Below are 24,188 nucleotides of genomic sequence, written 5' to 3' on the forward strand. Positions count from 1 at the left end.
ACTACTAATAACACTCAAATTAGTTTTACAATGAACACATTGAGCCTTTTTTGTACCATCTATAAGTGAGACTTCTTTGAATTTCAACCACACATAAGACTTTTTTTGTCTTTTTGAACTATGGATAGAGTTACCTTCTTCCTCAATTAGGGTACTTCATCTAGGTTTACTTCTGTTACATTAGTAGTTCTAGAGGGATAAAACTCTGGTGGAGTTGAGTCTCTATCTATGGCCTAGAACTAGTGTCAACTACTGATGTCAATTGAGCATGAGGTGTTGACATTCTTACTTCTACAAAAAAAATTACAAATTAAAAAGCATAAAGAAACAAAAAACCAATCCAAACAACATTAGTAGTTCCATGCAAACTGGGTTTAAGCCCCAATTGAATAAGATAGATACAAAAAATCAATCAGTACTGAAAATTACTAGTTATTCTTTCTAGTTTAAATTCCTAATTGCACATTATCCTAAATTTTGATTCTTGATCACTAAAATGAGGATTCTTTTAAAAAGTTAGCCAATACCTTCAAGCGAGTGGTAATTCAACTTCGAAACTTCAACTAGCAAATTCAAGCAAACAAAAACTTTCACCTTTCGCCACCTTTGCCCCGATATCTCCAAGGCTAAAACACCACCACCAAAACAAAAAATCCAATAAGTTGCATGCCTTTCTTCCAATACACCAACTTATTGACAAACCGAGTACTTACCCAAAAAAATGTCGTTAATAAATCGGTGGCCTCAACACCTCCTCTCCATGGGGACCAAGACATTCCAAGCAAAGACATTCATGCACACTGTTTACATATCAGACTATGTTAAACAATGTGCATTTAACCCTTCATGCACACTATTTACATATGAGACTGTGTTAAACAGTGTATATTTAACCCATCATGCACACTATTTACATAACAGACTGTGTTAAAGAGAAAGGGAATGCAAGTAAGTGGCATTGCTTAGCCATGATTTAAAGTGATCAAAGACATAATTAAGATCAGATACAAGAAGCCCACATAGGTTCATGAAAGGATAATTTGTCACTTTTTTTTGTTGAGATGAAGAACATATAAGGGTTCATAAAGAAGATTCGGATAAGAAAGCTTTCTTCCTTGGAGAACCTATGTCTGGTAGCATATCCCTACATGAGGCAATCCAATTGTACATATCCGTCATCTTGGGAGTGCAGAACATCATGTAGACAATTCCAGGTTGGACAATTATAGTATTGCTTCATTAAGTACATACAATAGCACTAGCTGTTCTTAAGAGTATAGATCTTCAAAGACTGGAAAACCAGATCATCGAGGCAAAGAAAAAGTTTAAGAAAAATGGTTTTGGATGACTTAATCGCATGCCCATTTTTTGTTTCTTCTTTAGAGCATGGATTCATACAGCAGTAGTTCTAAAACGCTATCGGATCATACTACTGATCTGAAGAAGAAGAAGTAAGAAGTGCAAGACAAATATTTCAGTTTAACATTCACACCAAACTGCCCAACAAAATAATACAATGGAAAAAAGAAAAATTAACAGAACTGTAAGTGCTGAAAAACAAAAAATCAATAGAAGGGTGAGAGTCACTACCTCCGAGAAATGAGTAGGAAGAAACTCCTGAAACAATATGAGGCATTCATCCATAACAGTTTTAATGCGACATCAAAGATAAATATTTGAATACAACATATCCAAAGTAGATAAAAATGAAAAAAAAATCACTCTTACATCGGCAACGAAAAAAAACTAGAAGATAAATGATGAGAATGCAAAATGTCAGATTTTTATCCCTTAATGTTTAGGCTTTTATAATTATTTGGTGCCTAAATATACTCATTATTCTTATATTTTGATTTAGGATGCAAATGGAGGTGTTAAGTGCAAAACGAAGTTAATTGGGTGATTCTGGACAGTTTTTACATTGCTTTGTAATGTGCATAACACTCTCATCCTAGCTCTGATGGAGATGATTCAAGATGATATGGAACGCCAAGAAAACGTTATACAACTTTTATGTTTCGAATTTTGAGAGATACTGGCTGAATCTTGGTCGAAACCGGGCTTGAAGTTGTGGCATGTGCACTGTGACCCAGACCGGATGCACGAAAAGAAAAACCTTAAACCGAGAGAAAGAGTGGAAATAAAAAGGAAGCACAAGGAGAGTTCGGGAGGACGCCCCTTCTTGGTCTCTTCTCTAGATTTTCATCCTCTTTTCATTAGTTTTTCCCTCAGTTTTCTTTATGGCCCTACGTGGCTAAACTTTCAGACTTGGTCAAAGGAAATTGAAGTCATTGGAATCAATAAAATTGTGAGATCTAATTTGTTTTCATTGTTCAATTTATTTTTTGTGTATCTGATGTTCTTCTATAATTTTCTTTCGGGATTGTATCATTTAATCACTAGGAAGCCTACTAGTTTATTACTTATTGCAATCTATTGCAAGGTTAGATATCAAATCCACAATTGTTTGATCCCTCTAACCTGTGAAGCAATCGAGATTTGATGATTTTCTGCATTAGAAATTATTATATCTTGAGAAAAATGCTAGACTAAATTAAATGTAGCCGCTTGTGCTCGTGTGGTTTAGCTACATCGATTTCTCTAATTCTTAAGGTTGTTGCTTGATTAAACCTTTAGCGCTTGTCTTGGGTTGTTTAGTAGTTAGGGTTAATGGGATCACTTGTTTTCTAATTAACTATAAAAGTAGAGATAGGAAGATAGTGCCCACGGTGAATACTCAAGTGCGAATTGATATATGTTTGCATCGATGATCAGTTGTGAAATTCCGATGGTGGATGTTGACTTAGACCAAGGTTTGTTGCTTGGATTGATTTTTATTCTTTTAATTTGAATTGTTTCTAAGTTGTTTTTCTTAAAAGTGTTTTCATTATTCTCAACCCCACCCCACCCCACCCCCCCCATCCTTATTCACCGAGCATAAAAGTAGACTAATCACTCTTCGTGGGATCGATTCTTAGTCGCACTACTACATATATTTTTAGGAGTATAGGTTTTATTTTTGGTTGCCTGCGATAGCACACCAAATTTTGACGTTGTTGTGAGGGAGTGATTCTAGTTGGTTTTTGTGCTTCTTGTGATCATTATTTCATTCTTGAAATTTTTGAAAAAAAAATCTTTAGTTTTTCCTTGTTACGGTTTTGGCAGAATTCTGACTCTGCCAAATTCACTATTTTCTAGGGTTTTTAGAATTTTTATTTTGTTTTTGTTATTTTAGAATTTTCCTAATTTATTTTTCATGTTTTATTAGAGTTCCCTTGATTGTTTATGACTGTAAATTGATCTTCTAATCAAGGTGATTTGCAGTGATATCCAAAAATAGATAGAACTTAGTGTAGGTTAAGGAGAGAAGCTCGGAGAAATTTTGAAGAGAACGATCTAGCTCTTGATTCCCCATTTGATATCGAATTTGATTTAGAGGAGGAAGTCATGGCTGGAAATTGAACTTTGAAAGAGCTTGTAGCCCTTGATTTGAATCCATAACCCTTATGCATAATGTTCCCTACTTTAGAGGCTACTACTACATTTGAATTAAAATCTGGACTAATACATCTCTTGCCACTTTTCATGGTCTTGTAGGTGAAGATCCTCACAAGCATTTAAAGGGGTTTCATGTGGTATGCACTGGTATGAAACCCACGGGGGTGACTGAAAAGAAAATTAAATTACGAGCCTTTCCGTTTTTTTTTTTTTTAAGGATTCGGCTAAGGATTGGCTCTATTATCAACCCACTAGGAGTATTACCACAAGGGATGAGATGAAGAGATTATTTTGGAGAAATATTTCCCAACTCCAAGGGAAGCCAACATTTGTAAAGAAAATTGTGGTGTAAGGCAGCATAACAGAGAGTCCCTACACAAATACTGGGAACGTTTCAAGAAATTATGTGCAAGCTGCCCCCATCATCAAATTAGCGAGCAACTTCTTATCCAATATTTGTATGAGGGCCTTCTACCCATTGATAGGAGCATGATTCATGCTGCAAGTGGAGGAGCTTTGGGGGATAAAACTCCCGAGGCCGTGAGAAACTTGATTGCAAATATGGCGGCCAATTCTCAACAATTTGGCACAAGGCTTGGCTGTTATGGTCCTCGAATCTAACATGACGATTCTTAGGGAAAAAGAAGAGAAGAAAGAAAATCAAGTCGAAGGGAAGCTTGAAAACCTAGGTTCGTTAAGGAGAATGCACACCCTCGAGCTCGTTTAGGAGAATTCAAACTCTCTGTTTAACCTAAATTCAAACTTCCTTCTTTCCATTCCATTTCCCCTCTAAATAGGGTTCATGTCCAGACGGTTCAAGAGAAAATTACTGATTTTTCCCTCTACGACATTTAACTTGAAAAGCAAAAGGTTCAAGGGAAAATTATAGATTTGCCCTTCCACTGCATTTTCCTTTTAAAAGCAAAGTTACTGCCTCAGTAACTGACTTAGCCATGGCGCTTGCATGACTCGGCCAGTTATTGGGTTCATAACATTACACCCCCCTTGGAGAACGAGTTTGTCCTCAAGGTCGAAGGGAGAGATGCGTGCCGAACGTCGCCACATCTACCCAAGTAGCATCTATGGCATCCGCGGTAGCCCACTTGATGACAAAAGTGACATAGCCAGTCCTGCTCTGCCCTCCATCAGTCCTGGACTGGTGTGAAACAGCCCCTCACTACGGTCCCCCATTTGCAAGGTTACACTGCCCATACTTTTCGTGGTCATGGTGGAGAACCAGCATGGCAGCAGCAGCAGCATGACCAAAATTGGTTGTGCTATTACTCTCCCCCTGGGATTGAGAAGAGTCAGCAGTACTAACCCCCTCAATTTTCCGCACCTTGAAACACTTAGAGGCCTGAAACCATCATGGAAAATAGTATCTGCATTGTGACGATTTATGGTTGGTTGAGCCATTCCATAGTGTAGTGCCAAGACAACAAAGATTTCTTCAACTGCCCCAGCTGCCCCAAGGAGATGACCAGTAACACCTTTTTTTTCATTGGCTTCAACAACATCAGGTGGATGCGTCATGATCATTTACATAATCCACTTGATTCGGATGAAGCCCTGACTGGTGTAGCACATTAGTCATAGCAAAAATTGCCCCCTTCCCATCAATATGTAGCTGAGTAATGTGATAAGCATCACCTGACATTCCATAGCCATGAATCTCAACATAAATACTGACTTCATGTTCCTTTGCACGTTCAAGATCATCTTCTCTGCTATTATCATTATCAAGTTAGATTTCATGCCACTCGAACCTATCAGTCATGTAATCCATATACTCTTTTGAGCTAAGTGCATAAGCTCTTATATTGGTTGGTTTATAGTCATAAACAACAATTACAACATTATTGGAGCCAGTTAGTGGCAGAAGCAATCAAGCATCATCACTTACCATGCAAGAGGTCAATGAGACAACTAATGGAGTACAACCAAGAATTAAGTTCATTTTTTGGTTGGCCAGTGGCGAGGTCTGAGTATAGGCCCCTCCTCTGTTTAAGATTGGGTCAACCGCTAAACTTCCCAAATGTCCATATGCACAAAAAGATTTGAGAATTGTTTCAGCTATAGAAAGAGAATTTTTTGACTTGAGAAATGAATCCAGTAAAGAGAGTCGCCGGTCCCACATGTATGAATCAATGAGGAGGCAGCGCCTCACACGATTGAGCTCCAAAATATCAGAAGCCACCTCGGCAAAGTCTGAATTATCCTAAGTGTACAACTGTAGCAATCCTTCATAGGCATTTATTTCTTGCTTCAATATATCTTTCAGCTCATTAACCTGAATAAGCAAGGTACTCACTTTTGAAGTTTCAAATCCAGACCTCACAAGCTTCTACTCAATGTCTTAAAGTACATCAAACACCTCACCATACATAAATTCCATGTTCTTTGAGACCTCTACAACTTCTGTTTGAATCCACTCCTGTGGATATTGGCAATTAAATTCCAAAATCAAAGGTGGCAGATGAACAGAGAGAATATCAATAGGTGAGTAATGAAAGAAGGCCACCATGCTCCAAAGCCCATAGAAGCGAAGACAGTCCCTCTACAGTGAATGACCACAACTAGCAACCCTATTTGCAGTTGCATGAGTTGAAAAACTTAGCTCTATAAACTTGCCAAACGAAAGTCCCCATGCAGCATCTGACATTACCACCCTCCTAGTAGCTGGTGGAATACCATCTTTGGGGGGGGGGGGGGGGGGGGGGGGGGGGGGGGGGGTGTTAGTGCACAATGTAAGTACAGGGGGGAAGTGAGATGGAATGTAAAGTACTTTCCCTAGGGAAAGTGAGATGAAATGTAAAGTACTTGTTTGTGTTAGTGTGCCCAATGGAAAGTGCAGTGTAAAGTACTTGTTTGTGTTAGTGTTCACAATGTAAAGTGTGGTGTAAAGTGCAGATAGATTATTTAGTAAATAAAATATTTTGATATATCTGACTTTTAGAAAATTAAATTAATATTAGTTTATTAATAAAATATATTAAATATAATAATTAAACAAATGTTTATTTTTATATTATTAAAATTGTAATCAAATTTTAATTTTGTAATATCTAAATATGAAATAATTATACAAATATCGTACTACATAGTGTACTACACAAACATCGTAATAATAAAAATAAAAAAATACAAATATAACTCAATCACCTTTTTAATATAAAAAATTATATATGTTCATACAAAAGTACAACACAAAATATATTTAGTGGTGTTAAAACATAGTAGTCAATAATTTTGCCACATTTGAATTGCTAAAACATCTTGATAATATGATGCTCTTGCAGATTGTACTGCGGACTCCCTCTGAGTACTTCTTTGAGTATCCACATCATCCTCAACATCGTCACTACTATCACTGTCTTCATTTTCACTTCTATTGTTATCTTCACAATGTTCTCCACCACAAACACATTCATTTTCACTCCAAATGAAGAATAAGTACTTATATAGTAAACAAAAGTTACCATAGCGAAACTCTTTATTCCCTGTTCAGTCAAGCCAACAATTGACGAGGACTAGGTTATTGCAAATTAGAAACATACCCCCATGCATGCTTAACTACGTAAAATATATGGCTTTTATTAAATACTAATAATGATTTTTAATAGCTAATGTTCTAAAACAAAGACCTACAAGACCATTTAACCATCGATGGACAGAAAGAAATTTTTATCCTACTTTCTTCCGAATCGAGCCGGAGAGGTTGCAGAGAGGGGAAGTCGCCGACAATCGGTGCTGGGGACGGCGAGAGGAAGAGAGTCAAGTGCCGGGGAGAGGTCGCAGAGGGGGCGATTGAAATCGCCGACGGTCACGAGTGAGGGAGGAGTAGGAGAAGTTGCAGAGAGGGTAGAGATGTCGTCAAAGGTCGTCGGTGCTGGGGACGGCGAGAGGATGGGAGTTGAGCACCGGAGACAGGTCACACAGAGGGCGATTGAAATCGCCGAAGGTTGGTCGCGAGCGAAAGAGAATTTTTGTTTTCTCCGAAACCTTCGTTCGACAGAGCCTTCCTTCCCGATAGCTTGAGCCCAATGTAACACTTTCCCTCCCATTATGCCTAAAATGGGGGAAAATGAAATACAATTGTATTTTACTTTCCCCCGTCACTTACGCTAGGCACTAATGGCTTTTGGCTACTTTTACCTAGCGTAAGTGAAATACGTTTCACTTATACTGCGCAACAGGGCCTTTAAGGCCACACTTGATACACCTGTGCCACATCCATATTTTTCCATCACGTGCACTTGGTAACTTCAATGATGGAAGATGTCAAACAGTTATTGTAAGACTCCCTTGCTGATGTGTGTAAAACCTCACATGAGCTTCTATTGGTTCATTACAAAAATGACAAAATGATCTTTGATCACATAAGTTGTCCTTCAGATCCCAAGTGGTTTATCAAAACTCCCATAAAATTTAATTCGATAAAGTTGAGAATGCTCACAGGCTGTTCTTTTTAGAACACAACGACTTGACAATGACACTAAGATACTTTGGTTATTGTCAGCAGTAGCAAAATACTCAGTAGATGACTGATTATCTTGAACATAGCATGCGTCCATAGCAGGCCCATGATTACTTAATGGTGCCTCCTCCTAAACATGAGTTCCAATAAGAGATGTTTTCATGCAATCTTTACCAAAAGGAAGCATCCTCCCATATTGCAGCTTGTCTTATTCAAAGTCTACATTACTATCAGACACCAAATCTACAGACGAAAGAACAAAATGCTTATTTGCAGGTTCCCATGTCTACCATTTTTTATCCATTCTGCAGTCTGCCAGAATAAGAGAAACCAGCAGTTGTCCGAACAGTTGGGGGAAGAAGCTTCGCTATTGCTTCACATAAGTCGGGATATGAGGTAACTTGAAGCTAATAGGGCTTTCAACCTTCATACTCTGATTATTTTGGAAAAAAGAATCACAGTCCCAGTCCTAGATGACCTAGACCTCACAGAGGATTCTCGTAACCCTGGTGGACCTTGACTGTGAATGTCGTACCGTCAACGACGACCTTGGCGTAATAACCTTTGGCACAGGATCCCTGTACAATGAGCCTATCGAGCTCATACTTTCTGAACAAATTGGTTGTGCCGGCATAGAGGACATGAGGGGTCTCCATGGGTCTCAGAATCAATCGACCCCGAGGAGAGTCTTGTCTCCCAAAGCTCTTGGCCTCTGCTCTGGCTCTCGAGTTCACTTCGGATTCCAGAGTCTGGGCTTCAGTTTAGGTTTATTTCGGGAAATAGGGCTGACATTCCTGGAAATTTCCTCTTCCTTAACCTTATCGTCCCCCTTTGCTTTCGGAATTGACGTGTCTGCCTTCCCGCTAGAGTTCCCTCCCTTGGTTTGGATTTCGTTGAGTTCCAAAATTGAGGGCAACGCATTTGAGGTTTCTTCGAAAGAAGAAACCATGGCTGTAACGCCAACTGGCACTCGGCTTCTCTCCCCTCTTCGGTCTGGGTTTTGGCTTATTCTGGCCAGTATCTCCATCAACATACTCGTGAATAGGTAGAGTTGCTAATTAAATTTGGTCTTCCATGTTGTATCTAGTGCCTCCTCTTCTGCCTGCCATGTTGCTCACCCTTCTGCCCGCATTTCTCTTTATGTCCGAATCTCCATGTTCAAGCTCTGATACCATGTCGTTACGGTCCTCGGATCTAACATGACGATTCGTACGGAAAAAGAAGAGAATAAAGAAAATCAAGCCGAGAGGAAGCTTGAAACCCTAGGTTTGTTAAGGAGAACACACACCCTCGAGCTTGTTTAGGAGAACTCAAACTCTCTGTTTAAACTAGGTCGCTAGAGTAGACCGCCGGTCGGCCCATAATGGTGGGAGTGTTGTTATGATCCTGTCCTTAAGTGTTTGGCTTTCCGCTACCAAACAGACCGGTCTTTTGGGAAGTATTGGCTAGGTGCTTAACATTGACTTTCCATATAAGAATGTTAATGAGGTAAATATTTTCTCCCTTGAACAATAAATTGCGAGTCTAACTTCTCTTGTTCGTCAAATGGTTGTAGGTAATATGCAAACAATGAAGACTTGTGGGATTTGTTCAGTAGTAGGGCATCCTACCGATATGTGCCCAACTCTTCAAGAGGTGCCCACTGAGCAAGTGAATGTGGCGGGAGTTTTTCTTGGACAACCGCAAAGGAATTATGATCCCTATTCAAACATGTATAACATGGGATAGAGGGATCATCCAAACCTTAGCTATGGGAATCCATAATTTAAACAGCCCGCGACTCAAAATCATCCAAGTTACCAGCAATATTAGCAGCCATATCCCCCTAGACAACAACTAGGCCAAACTTCCAATTATGGTATGTCTTTAGAAGATCGGTTAAATCTATTGTCACTAATACTTTAAAATTTCAATAGGAGAGGAAACAATTTCAACAAGAGGCAAGGGCCAGTATTCAAAGTTTAGACAATCAGATGAGCCAGATGGCAACCACAATTAGTGGGCTAAAGGCACAAAGTTCAGAGAAATTACCCTCACAAACAGTAGTAAATCCAAGAGAAAATTCAAGTTCAATCTTTTTGAGAAGTGGTAAAGACGTTGAGATTTTGTAAAGGCAGCCCCAGCATCGTCGGAGCAAGAAAAAAAGAAAAACGTCATTATAGACAGGAACGTTCCCAATGATGATGATGTACCAAAGCATAAGTTCCACCTCTTCCTGATTTTCTTAGGCTTTGGTAGATTCTAGAAAAGATGAGCAAATTAAAGATTTATATGAGACTTTTCGTAGATGTGAGGTAAATATTTCACTTTTAAATGCTATTAAACAAGTGCCTCGTTATGTTAAATTCCTAAAAGAACTGTGCACAATTAAGAGGAAACATAAACTTAAAGGATGTGAGAAGGAGAGAGTAGGGGAGAATGTTTATGCAATTATTTGAACAAAACTCCCTACAAAGTGAAAAAATCCAAGTATGTTTATTATCCCTTGTACGTTAGGTACCGCCAGATTTGAGAAGGCCATGATAGATTGAGGATCTTCGATTGATGTCATGCCATATTCTATATATGCTTCTTTGAAACTTGGACCTTCGAATAAAACTGGTGTTGGAATTCAATTGGCTAATAGATCTAATGCCTATCCTAAGGGCGGAGTTGAGGATGTTCTTGTGTAAGTTAATGATTTGATTTTCCCTACTGATTTCTATGTGCTTGATATGGAAAATGGTGACCAAACTGCTCCTATTTTGTTAGGAAGACATTTCTTAAAGGCATCCCAGACTAAGATAGATGTTCATAGTGGCACACTTACCGTGGAATTTGATGGTGAAATTGTTAAGTTTAACATTTATGATGTCATGAAATATCCTGGTGATGATAATCCTGTTTATTCTATTGATGTGATTGATTTTTTCACACAAGAAATTTTTGAACTTGATAGAAAAATGAATTGGAAGTTGCCATTAGTAAGCATCTTGAGAAAGAGAATGAGGAGATAGCCTTGAGTTCTAATTTGCAGGAAACTGTTGCCGGGTTGAATGATATTCCACAGTTACAGCAGTTAGATAATGTTCTTTTTATTGCGTTACCAATTTCTAACGAGAGGCCTTTACCCTCTGTTTTGCAAGCTCCCACTCCATATTTGAAGTCTCTCCATAGTCACCTCAAGTACGTGTTCCTTGGAGATGGAGGAACGCTACCAGTGATCATCTTCCGTAAACTTAGTGCCGCAAGAAGAAAAACATGTGCAGGATGAACTTCATTTGCAGGAAATGTTCCTTGATGAGTAATTGCTCACCGCAAGTGTAACATTACCTTGGTATGCGAATATTGTAAATTATTTGGTTACTAATATGTTACCTCCATGTTTGTCTAGGGCTCAAAGAGATAAGGTCAAGTGTGAGGCCAAATACTATGAGTGGGATGACCCATAATTATGGAATCATTGAGTCGAGCCAATGACAATAAACAAAGGCACTGCTTGGGATGCAACCCAAGGAGAGTTCATTCCTTTTTCTTTTTATTTTCACAATTATATTTTGGTTATTTGTGCCTTCTCTTCACATTTCACTTTACATTTCACCTTACATTGGGGACAATGTAAGTTCTAAGTGTGGGGGAGGGGATTTAGGTTGTGTTTCAATTCTGTTTTTAACATAATAATAATAAGAAAAAATAAATCCAAAAAAATAAAATAAAATTCTTTGTTTTTGTGGTTTTTAATGATTTAGGTTGTGTATGTCATGAGAAAGATTAAATTAGGCTCTTGAAAGATTCATAACATGATTGAATAAGTAATCTTCCAACCAAGAATTAATTAGTCTATTTATTTTCTTTGAGGACGGTAGTGACTAAATTGGTAGATAAAAGCTGTTGAAATTTTGAGCCTTTAGACTGACACTTCCATATCAGACTCACTATTTTCTTTCATGAGAGATATTCTTCCGTGGATTTGTTTCTCTAGAACTTTCTTTGATTCGTTTTGAGATCACTTTGACACATGCATGCATGAACATGATTAAGGCCCTCTTTGTTCTATGTTATATAAGCCAAATAGCCTACCTTGTAATTTTTATTTTCCTCTTGTTGAACCCTTTGAACTTTTTTGGTTTCTTTTGTGAACCCACGTTTTAAGCTTTAAACCTGAAAAAAAAAACTTTACCCAAGTCGTAGAGCTAGTGGAGCATTGCTCACCATTATGATTTGTATGAGTGTGCAAGAAATAAGTGTGGGAGTGTCTGGATTTGTGGTATGGCATTGATTGGTGAAATGGAACATGGTTTCATCCTCAATTCATGAGTTCTATTGTTAGTGTGAATAAATAAATAAAAAGTGAAGAGAAAAAGAAAAGAAGAAAGGAAGTGATGGAGGGAATGGCTTTTAAAGTTACAAATTGTTAGTGTTCATAATTCCTACTAAATTCCAAGAAAGGGATCTATTTATACGAGATAGATACAAATTGAAGAAGCTACTGAGTGAAGTGATTGGTTTTTCATGTCTTATATATTCGAGCTTGAGTTGATTCATTTTTGCTCCACTAGTTTCGATGACTTTTGACCTACATTACCAAATATTTCCCACCTTAAAATGTTATGCATGCAATAACATTATTAATTTAATTGTATTTTAATTATTTCTCTTTAATTTAATTTATTTTATTTTAGCCACAAGGGGTATTTTTGGAATATTTTATTTATAGGGGAATTTTTGTAATATTTTATTTTAAACTATGTAAGGGTGAACCCTATTTAAGGGGTAAGAATTAATGAGAAAGAAAACATTGATTTTAGGTTAAACAGGCTTAGAGCTCTTCTCAACGAGCTCAAGGTGTGCATTCTCTTTAACAAACCTAGGGTTTTCAAGCTTCCCTTTGGCTTGATCTTCGTCTTCCTCTTCTTCCTCCTTACGAATCCCTATGTCAGATCCATGACCATAATATAAACCTAAACCCTGTTACAACCCTTGAAAATTCCTTATGATTTGTGTTATGCATGTGATCTGAGTGGTGGAGAATGAGAAGATATGCAAGCCTATGGTAGATCATTTTCATTGGAATGAATTTGAGAGAAACACATGCCGTTCAAACATATGAGAGTCGAGTATTTATTTCTGTGAGGGTCTAATTATTTAGTTTACTCAATCTTTGAATGAAAATGCTTACTATGTAATTGTAAGTTGTTTAAGAATGTTTGTTCATGATATGTTATGAGTTTTGAAGAACTTGGTTGTTCTTAGTTGATGGCGTTACAACCTTGGTGTTTTTGGGAAAGTGAATTTGAGTTTTGCATAAGGACAAGCAAAAGCTAAGTGTGGGGGAATTTGATGAGAATGAAAAATATCATAGTTTTATCCCTGTTTAGACTTTTATAATTATTTGGTGTCTAAATATACTCTTTATTCTTATATTTTGATTTAGGATGCAAATGGAGGCGTTAAGTGCAAAACGAAGTTAATTGGGTGATTCTGGATAGTTTTGACATTGCTTCTTAATCTAGGCATAACTCTCATACGAGCTCTTATGGAGATGATTCAAGATGATATGGAATGCTAAGAAAAATTTCTACAACTTTAATGTCATTAATTTTGAGAGACATTGGCTACATCTAGGTCGAAACCTAGCTTGAAGTTGCAGCATGTACGTTGTGACCCAGACCGGATGCACGAAAAGAAAAACCCTAAACTAAGAGAAAGAAAGGGAATAAAAAGGAGGCACAAGGAGAGTTCTGGAGGAAACCCCCTCTTGGTCTCTTCTCCAGCTTTTCATCCCTCTTTTCTCTAGTTTTTTCCTTAGCTTTCTTCATAGCCTTGCGTGGCTAAACTTTTAGACTTGGTCAAAGGAAATTGAAGCCATCAGAACCAATACAACTGTGAGATCTGATTTGTTTTCATCGTTCAATTTATGTTTTGAGTATCTGATGTTCTTCTATAATTTTCTTTCATGATTGTCTCATTTAATCACTAGGAGGCCTACTAGTTTATTACTCATTGCAATCTACTGCTAGGTTAGATATAAAATCCATTATTATTTGATCCCTCTTACCTGTGAAGCAATCGAGATTTGATGATTTGTTGCGTCAGGAATTATTAGATCTTGAGAAGAACGCTGGACTAAATTAAATGCAACTACTTGTGCTTGTGTTGTTTAGCTTCATCGATGTCTTTGATTCTTAAGGCTATTGCTAGATTAAAGCTTTAGCACTTGTCTTGGGTTGTTTAGTAGTTAGGGTTAATTGGATCACTTGTTTTCTAATTAACTAAGAAAGGAGATATAGGAAGATAGTTCCAACGGTGAATACTCAAGTGGGAATTGATATATTGTTGCATCGATGATCAGTTGTCAAATTCCGATGGTGGATGTTGACTTAGACCAAGGTTTTTTCCTTGGATTGATTTCGATTCTTTTAATTTGAATTATTTCTAAGCTATGTTTCTTAAAAGTGTTTTCGTTATTCTCAAACCCCCCATCCTTGTTCACCGAGCATAAAAGTAGATTAATCACTCTTCATGGGATTGATCTTTAGTCGCACTACTATATATATTTTTAGGAGTATAGGTTTTACTTTTGGTTGCCTGAGACAACACACCAATAAAGAATAAAAGAACTTATCTTTGTTCTGTCACTTCTGTCAGTGAGGAATAAGATCGGAGGAAGAAATCAAAGAGGAAGAAGATCAGAGAGGAAGAAATTGAAGAAGAAGAAATCGGAGAGCAAGAATTCGAAGACGAAGAACAAAGAATAAGAAAATGAAATTGAATAAAAAACTTACCTAAAAGATCAGATTGCAGTTGATTTCCTTCCGATCTTCTACCAACGTGTCCCCCCCTCCCCACCCTCACTCACTTGCGAATTGCTACCACCTACCGAATTCCGACTTTCCAAATTCTTTGGTTCCGAAGAATGAAATGGATGAAGAAGATTGCTCCACGCTCGGGCCCTCATTAAGTTAACGAGCTGGCTCGAGAGCTTTCAAACCAAACCATGGTTCGATCAAGCTCAGCTCGTTAACTTAAACGAGCCTAATCTAGATCTCAAACTTGGTTTGAGATCCAGATAAACCAAATTGAATCGAGCCAGAACCGAGCCGAGCTCAAGTCGCTCGCAAAACGGCTCGGTTCAATGCCACCCCTACCAACATCTGCCTTTAAGGATGTATGTTGAGGAGTCAATAGCAAACCGAGTCATCCAAAGGAGCCACACTGAGTCACTGAGTAATTTTTTTATTTCCATATTGTTTTAAATTCGTTTTTGTGCATTTATTAAGTTAAATTTTTGTAGGGGCAGAATTGTAAAATTAAACCCTAAAATATGTTGGCGTCAACCCTTCTTAGAGGGGAAGGAGAATGAGAAAAGGTAAGTCTTGAATTACGTTGAATAGGGTTTAGAGTTCTCCTTGATGTGCTCTAGGGTTTGGAGGTCTCCTTGACGAGCTCTAGGTCTAGGTTCCCTCTTGAATCTGAATTTCTTTCTTCTCTCTTTGATTTTCTATTTTACATTGCTCTTCATCGAGAACAAGGAGGGATTTCTTCCACTTTTCTGAGCTCAACAAGAGGCCTTTACCCTCTAATTAGTGCACAACAGCAAGAGAGGATTTAGCTTCTCTTTTCCGATCAAAGATAGAGGCTTCCAAGCCCGTATTGAGAATAAAAACATAACTGCAAAAAGGATGATCTTTTACCTCTAATCCAGCAGCCTCAAGGCCTCTCTAGGTCTCTACTGAGAGCAGCAACAAATAGGAGGGTCTTTTCCTCCTAATCGAGAGCATCAACTCTCTTACAACTCTAGATTCACCAATCTCACTCCAAGTTACTCGATCCTTGGCAAGGGATCATATCAACCTAGTATCAGAGTGCGGTAACATGGGGGATACATCCAGCAATGAAGAATTGAGAAGCATAATCAGAGAGGTGGAGGATGCACAAGCTGAACAATGGGACAGACCGGCCAGTTATGGCCCGCACCTGGAACAAATTCCTAGCATTAACTTGCAACTCCAGCGACTCTCGCATGATTTCTGATATCATGGCAGAAAGACACACTACCCCAAACCAAAGGGGGAAGAATAATTAGCACATCCGAAGGGAGGAGCAGTTTGCCGAGTGCACCGCTGTCCATGCACCGCAAGGTGGAGACACAATACCCAGGTATAGAAAATTGGATTTTCCTACATTTATTGGGTCAATCGACCCCTTAATTTGGTTGCATAAATGTGAGAATTTTTTCTCAAATCAAGAGACTGGTGAGTTTTGACAAGGTGGGACTAGCCGCCTTCCACATGCTAGATGAAGCAAAACTATGGTTTTATCAAGTGGAATTAGAAAGATTAGTACTAGATTGGGGGGAATTTTAAAGAGTTTTGCACAATTAGTTTTGGCCCTCCTGCCTACAGTAATCCCTTGGGAGATTTGGTGTTGTTGAGACAAACCGCATCTGTGGAACTGTATCAAAAATAGTTCCAAGAAAAAAATGGCTAGAGCTTGCCAGATGGTGCGAGTCGACCAACAGGTCAACTTATTTACAGCAGGCCTCAATGAATCTCTAAGGTTAGAGGTGGAACTTCACTCACCTTCAGATTTGGCTCGGGCAATGGATTTAGCTCAAGTGATGGAACAATGCAACGACTTCAACATTGAAGGCCAGTTTGGCAAGGGGAACAGAACACTTCCACGAATTGGCAGGGAGGAAAATTACTTCCCCTTTGGTGGCATATCTAGCATTACCACTACCCAGAAATAATCCGATCACTACTCTGGCAGCCGACACACGCCCTAGTAATCCACCAGCTCAGTATATCAGAAAATTAACAAGTTTAGCGATGGTGGAATGGAGGTCCAAGAACTTGTGCTACAACAACGATGAACCGTACAGGGCATGCCACCAATGTAAATGGTTGTTCTGGCTAGAAGTAAATGAAGCAAAGTAACCATAAAACAGTGATGGTCCTATTGAGGAGGACCCACTAGAAATCTCTCTGAATGCCATTATAGGGCAGAAATCTGCCAAAACTATGCAAGTCAGAGCTCAAGTCATGTACCAGGAACTTGTGGGACTCGTGGATTCGGGAAGCACAGACAATTTTCTCAGCTTAACAGCTACTCCCAATATTTGGCTGCAGATCCATCCACAACCAACAACCACGGTTTCAGTGGCCAATGGGGAGAAAGTCCCTAACTATGGGATCATCAAAGGTGTAAAATTTTCAATTGGTGCGATTCCATTTCATTCAGATTTTTTGGTCATACCTTTGGTAGTTTTTTATATGGTATTGGGCATCAAATGGTTACAAACATTGGGACCCATCTTATGGGACTTCTTTGATTTAACTATGAGCTTTACAACGGGCTGACGCCAAGTGCAATTACAAGGCAGTCAATTGGACGAGCCCCACCACCTTCATACCATCCACACACAGGACCAACCGGACAACATATTGGAAAAACTCCTCGACGAGTTCTCGGACCACTTCCATGAGCCTTTCAGATGGCCTCCCTTGAGGCACTGTGACCATAGGATCTGTTTAAAACTAGGTTCAGATGTGGTGGTGATTAGGCCGTACCGATATCCACACCTCCAGAAGGATGAAATCAAACGGTAGTGCTAGTCCATGCTACAACAGGACCTTATTCACAGCAGCTGCTCCCCCTTCTCTTCACCAGTCTTACTCGTGAAGAAAGGTGATGGCACATGGATATTTTTTATCGATTATAGAGAATTAAATGCCCAAACCATGAAGGATAAGTTCCCTATACTTGTAGTGGAGGAGCTCCTGGATGAATTACATGGTTCATGGGTCTTCAAAAAATTGGACTTGCGCTCAGGATATCATCAACTTCATATGCATTCATCCGACATCAAGAATATGGCCTTCCGCACTCATCACAACCATTTTGAATTTGTGGTGATGCCGTTTGCGTTATCAAATGCCCCATCCACTTTTCTGGCATTTATGAATGAGGTATTCTACAACTATCTCTGAAAATTTGTGTTTTTTTATGATGTATTCATATATAGCAAGTTCGGGGAACAACAATTAGTGGATTTACGGATAGTATTTGAATTATTACGAGCCCACCAGCTCTATTTGAAGAAATCTAAATGCTCTTTTGTGAAGTCACATGTCGCCTATTGGTGTGCTATCACAGGCAACAAAAAATAAAACATATACTCCTAAAAATATATGTAGTAGTGCGAGTAAGGATTGATCCTACGAAGAGCGATTAGTCTAATTTTATGCTCCGTGAATAAGGATGGGGGAGTTTGAGTATAAAGAAAACACTTTAAAAAGAAACAACTTTGAAACAATTCAAATTAAAAGAATCAAAATCAATCAAAAGAACAAATCTAGGTCTAAGTCAACATCCACCATCAGAATTTTACAACTGATCATCGATGCAAGCATATATCAATTCACACTTGAATATTCACCGTTGGAACTATCTTCCTATCTCTCATTTCATAGGTAATTAGAAAACAAGCGATCCAATTAACGCTAAATACTAAACAACCCAAGACAAGTGCTAATGGTTTAATCTAGCAGCAACCTTAAGAATTAGAGAGATTGATGAAGCTAAACAACACAAGCACAAACGGCTGCATTTAATTTAGTCTAGCATTCTTCTCAAGATCTAATAATTCCTAATGCACCAAATCATCAAATCTTGATTGCTTCAGAGGTTAGAGAGATCAAACAATTACGGATTTGACATCTAACCTAGCAGTAGATTGTAACGAGTAATAAACTAGTAGGCATCCTAGGGCTTAAATGAGACAATCATGAAAGAAAATTTCAGAAGAACATCAGATACTCAAAACATAAATTGAACCCTGAAAATAAATCAGATCCCACGGTTGAATTGATACCGAGGCTTCAGTTTCCTTTGACCAAGTCTGAAAGTTTAGCCACACAGGACCATGAAGAAATATGAAGGAAAAAGCTAGAGAAAAGAGAGAGAAAAAGCTGGAGAAGAGAAAATGAGTTCAGGGGCGCCGAACTCCTTTTCTCCTTTTATTCCCCTTCTTTTTCTCAGTTTAGGGTTTTTCTTTTCGTGCATTCGGTCTGGGTCACAGTGCACGTGTCGTGACTTCAACCCCGGTTTCGTCCTAGATGTAGCTCGTATTGCTCAAAATTCAAAATATTAAAGTTGTAGAAAGTTTTCGTAGAATTCCATATCATCTTGAATCATCTCTATCAGAGCTCGGATAAGAGGGTTATGCCCAGATTATGAAGCAATATTGAAACTATCCAGAGTCGCCCAATTAACTTCGTTTTGCACTTAACTCTTCCATTTACAACCTAAATAAAAATATAAGAATAATGAGTATATCTAGGCACCAAATAATTATAAAACCCTAATCATTAAGGGATAAAAATATGACATTTTTCATTCTCATCAAATTCCCCCACACTTAACTTTAGCTTGTCTTCGGGAAAAACTCAAATTCACTTTCAAAAAAATACCAAAGTTGTAACGCCATCAACTAAGAACAACCAAGCTCTTCAAAACTCATAACATATCATGAAAAAAAATTCTTAAATAACTTACAATTACTTAGTAAGCATTTTCATTCAAAGATGGAGTAAACTAAATAAGTAGATCCTCACTGAAATAAACACTCAACTCTCATGTATTTGAAGGGTATGTGTTACTCTCAAATTCATTCCAATGAAAATGATCTACCATAGGCTTGCATATCTTCTCCAATGACTCCGCTCAGCATCTTCTTCAATTTGTATCTATCTCGTATAAATAGACCACTTTCTTGGAATTTTTGGAGGAATTATGAACACAGAAAGTTTGTAACTTTAAAATTCATTCCCTCCATCACTTCCTTTCTTCTTTTATTTTTCTCTTCACATTTTTTTACACTAACTATGAACTCATGAATTGAGGATGAAAACATGTTCCATTTCACCAGTCATTGCCATACCACAAATCCAGACACTCCCACACTTATTTTTTGCACACCACACAAACCGTAATGATGAACAATGCTCCACTAGCTCTACGACTTGGGTAAAGGTTTTTTTTTCAGGTTTAAAGCTTGTAACGTGGGTTCACAAAAAAAAAACCCAATAAATCTCAAAGGGGTTTAACAAAAGAAAAAAAAAAATTAATTACAAGGTAGGCTATTTGGCTTATGTAGCTTATAACAAAGAGGGGCTTAATCATGTTCATGCATGCATGTGTCAATGTGACCTCAAAGAGAATCAAGGGAAGTTCTAGAGAAACAAATCCATGGAAGATTATCTCTTATGAATGAAAATAGTGAGACTGATATGGATGAGTCAGTCTAAAGGCTCAAAATCTCACTGGCTTTTGTCTACCAAATTTAGCCACTACCATCCTCAAAGAAAATAACTAGACTAATTCATTCTTAGTTGGAAGATTACATATTCAATCATATTAGGAATCTTTTAAGAGCCTAATTCAATCTTGGTCACGACATACACAACCAAAAATCATTAAAAACCACAAAAACAAAGAATTTTATTTTCATAATTTTGTTTTTAAAAAACAGAATTGAAACACAACCTAAACCCCCTCCCCCACACTTAGAACTTACATTGTACACAATGTAAGGTGAAAGGTAAAGAGAAGGCACAAATAACCAAAATATAAATGCAAAAATAAAGAAAAAAGGGAACGAACAACTACCCTTGGATTCCTCCCAAGCAGCGCCTTTGTTTATTGTCATTGGCTCGACTCTTTGACCTTATCTCTTTGAGCCCTAGACAAACCAAGAGGTAACATATTAATAACCAAATAATTTACAATATTCACATACCAAGGTAATATCACACTCGCAGCGAGCAATTGCTCATCAGGGAATGTTACTTGCAAATGAAGTTCATCCTGCACATGTTTTTCTTCTTGCGGTGCACTAAGTTTACTGAAGATGATTACTGGTAACATTCCTCCATCTCCAAGGAACATGTACCTGAGGTGAGGCTTCAAATCTGGAGTAGGAGCCTGCAAAACATAGGGTAAAGGCCTCTCAGTAGAAACTGGTAACTCAATATAAAGAACGTTACCTGACTGCTGTAACTGTGGAATATCATTCAACGCTGCAACAATTTCCTGCAAATCAGAACTCAAGACTAACTCCTCATTCTCTTTCTCAAGATGCTTACTAATGGCAACTTCCAATTTATCTTTTCTATCAAGTTCAAAAATTTCCTGTGCAAAATGATCAATCACATTAATAGAATAAACATGATTATCATCACCAAGATATTTCATGGCATCATAAATGCTAAACTTAACAATTTCACCATCAAATTCCATGGTAAGTGTGCCACTATGAACATCTATCTTAGTCTTGGATGTCTTTAAGAATGGTCTTCCTAACAAAATAGGAGCATTTGGTCACCATTTTCCATATCAAGCACATAGAAATCAGCAGGGAAAATCAAATCATAAACTTGCACAAGAACATCCTCAACACACCCTTAGGATAGGCATTAGATCTATCAGCCAATTGAATCACAACACCAGTTTTATTCAAAGGTCCAAGTTTCAAAGAAGCATATATAGAATATGGCATGACATTAATCGAGGCCCCTAAATATATCATGGCCTTCTCAAATCTAATGTTACCTAACGTACAAGGGATAGTAAACAGACCTGGATCTTTGCACATTGTAGGGATTTTTCTTTGAATAATTGGAGAAACATTCTCCCCTACTCTCACCTTCTCACATCCTATAAGTTTTTGTGTCCTTTTAATTGTGCATTGTTCTTTCAGGAATTTAGCATAACGAGGCACTTGTTTAATAACATCTAAAAGTAGAATATTTACCTCACATCTACGAAAAATCTCATATAAATATTTATTTTGTTCATATTTTCTAGAATTTGTGAAAGCCTGAGGAAAAGGAGGAACTGGTTTATAGTCAGAAAGAGGTGGAAACTAACGCTTAGATACGTCATCATCATTGGGAACGATCCTGTCTACAATGACGTTTTTCTCCTTTCTTGCTCCAATGATGCAAGGGCTGCCTTTACCGGAATCTCAACTTCTTTACCACTTCTCAAAATGACTGCACTTGAATTTTTTCTTGGATTTACTACCGTTTGAGAGGGTAATTTCCCCAAACTTTATGCCTCTAGCCGACTAATTGTGGTTGCCATCTCACCCATCTAATTGTCCAAACTTTGAATACTGGCTCTTGTCTCCTATTGAAATTGCAAATTATTAGTGGCAAGAGATTTAACAATATCTTCTAAAGACATACCAGAATTGGAATTTTGGCCTGGTTGTTGTCTGGGGGGATATGGCTGCCTATATTACTAGTAACTGGGTGATTTTGAGTCGCTGACTGATTAACTTGTGGATTTCCATAGCTAAGGTTGTGATGATCCCTCCATCCCATGTTATAAGTGTTTGAATGGGGATCATACTTCCTTTGGGGTTGTCCAGGAAAACCACCCGCCTCATTTACTTGCTCAGTGGGCTTCTCTTGAAGAGTTGGGCACATATTGGTTGGATGCCCTACTACTTAACAAATCCCACAATCTTTCCCTGTTTGCGTATTACCTACAGCCATTTGACGAATAAGAGAAGTAAGACTCGCAATTTGTTGTTCAAGGGAGGAAATAATAACCTCATTAACATTCTTAGATGGAAGGTTAAGCCTAGCACCAAATTGTTGAGAATTGGCCGCCATATTTGTAATCAAGTTTCTCGTGGCCTCGGGAGTTTTATCCACCAACGCTCCTCCACTAGCAGCATCAATCATGTTCCTATCAGTGGGTAGAAGGCCCTCATAGAAATACTGGATAAGAAGTTGCTCGCTAATCTGATGATGGGGATAGCTTGCACATAATTTCTTGAAACGTTTACAATATTCGCGTAGGGACTCTCCGTTATGCTGCCTTACACCACAAATTTCTTTTTGAATGTTGGCCGCCCTTGAAGCTAGGAAATATTTCATCAAAAATAATCTCTTCATCTCACCCCATGTGGTAATACTCCCGGAGGGTAGATAATAGAGCCAATCCTTAGCTGAATCCTTCAAAGAAAACGGAAACACTCGTAATTTAATTTGCTCTTTAGTCACCTCCGTGGGTTTCATACTCGTGCATACCACATGAAACTCCTTTAGATGCTTGTGAGAATCTTCATTTGCAAGACCATGAAAAGTGGGCAAGCGATGTATTAGTCTAGATTTTAATTCAAAAGTAGTAGTAGCATCTAAAGTAGGGAACGTTATGCATAAGTGTTGTTGATTCAAATCAGGGGTTGCAAGCTCTTTCAAAGTTTGATTTCCAGCCATGACTTCCTCCTCTAAATCAGATTCGCTATCAAATGGGGAATCAAGAGCTAGATCATTCTCTTCAGAATTCCTTTGAGTTTCTTACCTTAACCTACGCAAAGTTTTCTCTATTTCTGGATCGCACTGCAAATTACCTTGATTAGAAGATCGAGATACAATCATAAACAATCAAGGGAACTCTAATAAAACATGAAAAACAAATCAGGAAAAATCTAGAATAACAACAACAAATAAAAATTCTAAAAACCCTAGAAAATAGTGGAATTTGGCTTCAGAGTCAGAATTCTGCCAAAACCATAACAAGGAAAAACTTACAATTTTTTTTTCAAAAATTTCAAGAACGAAATAATGATCACAAGAAGCACAATAATCAACTAGAATCACTCCTCGGCAACAACGCCAAAATTTGGTGTGCTATCGCAGGCAACCAAAAATAAAACCAATACTCCTAAAAATATATATGTAGTAGTGCGTGTTATCGTTCCCACGAAGAGTGATTAGTCTACTTTTATGCTCCGTGAACAAGGATGGGGTTTTGAGTATAACAAAAACACTTTAAAAAAAACAACTTAGAAACAATTCAAATTAAAGAATCAAAATCAATCAAAAGAACAAACCTTGTCTAAGTCAACATCCACCATCGAAATTTCACAATTGATCATCTATGTAAGCATATATCAATCCGCACTTGAATATTCACCGTTGGAACTAACTTCCTATCTCTTCTTTTGAAGTTAATTAGAAAACATGCGAACCAATTAACCCTAACTACTAAACAACCCAAGATAAGAGCTAAAGGTTTAATCTAGCAACAACCTTAAGAATTAGAGAGATCAATGAAGATAAACAACACAAGCACAAGCGGCTGCATTTAATTTAGTTCAACGTTCTTCTCAAGATCTAATAATTCCTGACGTAGCAAATCACCAAATCTCGATTGC

General features: G+C 38.0%; 1 pseudogene; it reads right to left on the minus strand.

The window, feature by feature from the left end:
- Positions 1-20,662: 20,662 nt before the first annotated feature.
- LOC137935235 (uncharacterized) lies at positions 20,663-23,247 on the minus strand (annotated as a pseudogene).
- Positions 23,248-24,188: the final 941 nt, after the last annotated feature.

This window comes from Aristolochia californica, unplaced genomic scaffold (genome assembly GCF_029961685.1).
Source record: "Aristolochia californica isolate CCGP_79_NKW_82.1479 unplaced genomic scaffold, dmAriCali1.0.hap1 SCAF_6, whole genome shotgun sequence".
Taxonomy (NCBI): Eukaryota; Viridiplantae; Streptophyta; class Magnoliopsida; order Piperales; family Aristolochiaceae; genus Aristolochia; species Aristolochia californica.